Below are 5,102 nucleotides of genomic sequence, written 5' to 3'. Positions count from 1 at the left end.
TTTATACTATAATAATCAAAAACGTTTATAATAACATAAAATATATATCAAATCAAGTATTGTTAAGCTTATTAATTGGTTTAATAGACGATGGCAATCTTAAAATAGTGGTTTTCCCTTTCCTTATTATTTTTTTTGTCCTTTGATTCTTTATTTACTTCCCTTTATTTTCTTTTTACTTCAATTTGGAAAGGAGTTATACAGTCGTTTTTTTTATTTTGAGTCAACTAAATTGGTGGTGGATTAAACTGTTCAAACAAATATATTATTGTAGTATATCGATAAATTTACAATATTTAATAAATACACAACATTTTGGAAGTGTTCTAACAATACACTTGACTATGTTGGATTGTTCAAAAGCAACAATGTTAAACGAATGTGTTGCAACCACGAAGAAAGGATCGACAAATAATACAAACTTTCCCAGTCTGTTTATGAGTTAAATATTATAAAAATACACTTTTTTATCTTCACAAGCAAACTACCATCAACATCTTCTTTTCGATTTTTTCTAGAAATTTTAATTAACAAAATCATTGTTCATATTTAAAGAAGAAGTTTTTTGAGCCTACCAAATATAAATAAATTTAGAACTTGAAGAAAATTAAAAACATGTGAAGTTGAATTGTCTAAAATATTTGTTGCCAAGGTTTTTTTTAGTATTGTTTGGTTTAGTAAACTATATTGTATTTTCCATTATGATAATGTTTTCAGTTCATCTTTTATCCATTTTGACAACTTTGTCTAAAAATGAATATCATATAGTTTATTTTGTCACTATGACACAATATAAAATTTTAAGATGAAACGCAACTGTTATTTTTTCTTCTTGGCTTATTGGGTTTGGCTTCGATCGTCGCTGTTTATTCGAGTGTTTTGTTTTCACTTCCTTTCTTCTTCAATGTTTAATTTCAATCATTTTTAAATTTTTCTAAAGAAATTATCTTAAACAAACTTTCAACATAAACTTTTTTGGCCCGTTTTTCAAAAGACACAATTTCATTTGGTGAATTTGTTGTATTCAAAGTTAACACATTATATTTAAAAATTGGAAATAATAAGAACTGTCAAATCTTCGTATATAAACCAATTTGTGTTTTGTTATATTGGACAAAAAAACAATTCGAATTTATTGGTCTTAAATAAAAGTAAAAATAATTATCTGAATTTGTAACATTAAAAATAAAAAACAAAATTGAAATAATATCGTTTTGTGAACCCATTATTAGGTTTATTAGAAGTGAATTAGCTTTGTTGTGAATGAATTAGCTTTGTTGTTGATGAATTAGATTTGTTGTTAATAACTCAGTTTTTTTTCTTATTATTTATATTATTCTCAACAAATATAAATAATCTTTGTTGTTTTATATTTTTTTATTATTATATTTTTTTTTCATTAATATTTTTTTCACAAAATAAATTATTTTATTTAAAAAATTGAAAAATAAAATAAAATATTTTTATTTATTATACATAATATTATACAATTATGGTTTAGATATATTTAATACATATATCGTTAGAAGATTTACTGCATTCGTTTTGAATAAGTTTAATACAGTTGTAATTGTGAAAAATAAACACTATTTGTTTTCAATTATTTTCAATAGAGGTATTTAAAAAGTACTATGTAATAATTAAAAATATACATTGATCAACACTTCTAAAAATAGAATGTTTACAATAATTCATATTATATTTAAATTTAAATGATTGTAAATTGGAAAATGGGAAGATATTTTGAATATTTCCCAAAATCAAGAAATGTTGTTTATTCATTTCCAGTCAGTGGATTCTGTGTGAAACAGATCATTAAAAAAAGCTTATAAATAAAGCACTCAAATAATCTGTTTGTGGGCCCATACATCTCTTTACATGTTTTTCCTTGACGTGGATATACCAAGCGGGGTCCACATTCGAATTCATACAGTACGGACAAGGAAATTGGGTGAAATGGAGACTTACAAACAATGGCTTAAAGGTGGTATTCTTTAAAAAAACAAATGTTTTATTTTTGTAAAGATGATGAGGATGGTAAATGTTTTATAAAACAAATAATATATTTATATTAAAATTATACTATTTAATAATAATATAATGAAGTATTCTGCCACATTGTAGTCAAATGGGAAAATATTATTTATGTTATTAGTTGTGTTATAAGTTATAAAGTTTTTTAATATATATTTATAATATCCCTTTTTGAAACTTATCTACTCCTGCGAGTTTAGAACATTTAATTAAAAATTAATTAATAATACAGTTAATGGACAGACTTCAATAATATAATGATGGGTTCTGTCACACCGTGACAGATAAATCCTAGTGATTAAATAAAAAAAAGTTGAAAGAAAAAAAATTGGGAAAATAGAAATTTCATTTGAAATTTATGAAGAAAAGAAAGTATTAGAAAACAAAAATCATTTAATAATTCTCTCAAATAATATACAGATTTGAATTTAAACAATTTATAAAACCAATTAAAACATAGAATGGTCTTTCGTTTGTTTTATTTTATTTTAAGTTATAATAAAAAAGAATGTGTAAATTTGAACATTTTTCTATTTATATAAATCAAATAAAAAAAAGAATTCAATAGAAGACTTGCATGCATATATTCGGGAAATTTTGTTATTATTCATATTAAATTTTTTTTGGGTATATTCTTTCAATTTAATAAACGATATAATTAAAATTTAATACATTTTATTATAATAATATGATTCATTTTAAAAATAAAAACTGTAAAAACTTGTTATTGAAAATAAGATGTTTGAAAAAATTAAATACAGAATTTATTCTTTATGAATACGTTTATTATAATTACACATTTTAATGAGTTATTAACACTGTACTATTATTATTAAATTGGAATTTAAACAAATTAATTTTAATAATTTCTTATTTAGAATTGCATTTATATTATAACTTATTGAAAAACGATCCAAACCAAACCCACCTTAAGAACAAACCAATTACACTTTTGAAATGTTGTTAACTTTTGAATTGATTATATATTTTAAACATAAATTATGGGTTTAATTTATTGTTTAATAGTAAACATTAATATATTATAACTTAATGAACAATATTTGATAATTATTGGATTTTAAAACAAAACAAACAAAAACACACAACAACACAACAATAACCAAAAACAAACAAAAATAAAACACAATTTCAATAAAAAAGTAAAGTTTATTGAATAAAACACAAATAGTAGTCAATTACATTATATTAAATGTTGTCTAAATTGAATACAACATGCCAAATAAATGTTAATTTCAGATGACACTACCAAAGTTAAATCTTCAATTGTTCCATTTTGTTTTTTCAAGTATATTTTAAAGCTACAACGACTTGAAGCTATCAAATACTGCACTCTTAATTTATATCAAAAAGTCAGTTTCTTCATTCACCCGAACAATTTTTATATTCAGTGTTGTTGAAAATAGAAATTATTTTTTATTTGTTATGTTCTGGTCTCTTGTTCACTTTTTGATTGATATTTTTATCATAATTATTTTATTTTAATAAATTTATTAATATTTATAATAAATGAGTAATGATATTTTATTTGTTTTTTTGTAATTTCTCTCAACTATTGTGACTATTCAATATATTTTTGTTAATCAAGTGATCAGCACAAAATGATGTTTTATAATGTTTTATGTTATAAATTAAGTTATTGTTATTATTTATTCTTCGTATAAAACCAATCTTTAAGTTGTAGTCGGTCGGGGTCATATATTCAAGTGTTGTCATGTGTTTTGGAATTACCAATTATGTTTTGTATTTATTAACACGATAAGTTTCGGAATAATCCCGTTTATATAGCTAGAATAATTAAAATATGATTAAAAACACTTTCAGACTCTTATAAAAAGACGTGTCTTTTGAAATGACACATGTTGTTAATTTTTTTGTTGTGGGTTATGTTTTAGATAAAAATTTTATTCTTATTATATTACCACTTAAAACATGGGTTTAAAGCTTAAGTGTCATTATAATACAATCATATGGATTGGAGTTATGATATGTCATGTTTATTGTGTTTTAAAAAGATGTGTTTGAGAAAAAAAACATATCTCATCATTTTTATTGTTTTTCTAATAAATTATTAGCCCATTTTTATTATTGAAATGATGTTTGGTTTAAAAATACGTTTAATGTTTTGTTGTTTGTGATTATTCTTGAATAGATTTATGAAAAAGAAAATTCAAAAAGATGGTTCTACAAGTTTATAATATGTTTTATTGGTCAAAACAAAGATTCAATTGCTTTAAGAAATTTCATTTAAAAAATAATGAGTTTTTTTTCTTTTTCTTATAACAATTTTTATGTTTTTTGTTTTAAAAATTGTTATATGGGCTAGTACAAATATGGCGCTTAGTGCAAGTATGTCGCAGGTCTTTACTAAAAATATGATAAACACTAAACATTTCCTATTCATTAAACAGATATAACTAAAAATAAACAAAAGTTGATATTATAATAAACAATTGAATACCATAAATGTAGTTATTCATTCTGAGTAAGAATTCAGAACTAAAAAATGGATTCAAATGAACTTGGGTTTGTTCTATTTGAGTTCAAAATAATTTTTTCATTTTCAGTAATAATATTGGTGCTACGATCAACCATCATTATCTCATGTAGTCGTTGTTTTGAGATAGCATCCTGTTCAGCTTGTGTCACTTGCCTTGGAACAATCCAATGCAAACTTTCCATTTGGTATGTGACTAAGAAACAATCAATATATGATACTACTAAGTACTCAATCAACTCTAAAGTTAAACTATTACCAGCTTCCCGGAGTAAACAACTTGCCTCTTTAAATTAAACAAACACCCTCTTCACATGACCCAAATTAACACCAACAACACCAGACATTTTGAACACAGATACTATTACTTTCTTGGTCGCCTTTGATTCCATGATCTTCAACACTTTCTTTGTGTGATAAGTAATTGGCATTCCAACGATTGGTTGGATGGCATGTTTGATGTTAGCAAAGAATTGTGGAGTCGCCCGTCTTTCTCACTCAACTCTCTGATCGATTCACTCAAATTTCTGGAAATCATTTTCTCGTTCAATTT

Source organism: Entamoeba invadens, assembly GCF_000330505.1.
Source record: "Entamoeba invadens IP1 unplaced genomic scaffold scaff_1105074725685, whole genome shotgun sequence".
Classification (NCBI taxonomy): Eukaryota; Evosea; order Mastigamoebida; family Endamoebidae; genus Entamoeba; species Entamoeba invadens.
Note: the sequence above shows the minus strand (reverse complement) of the source record.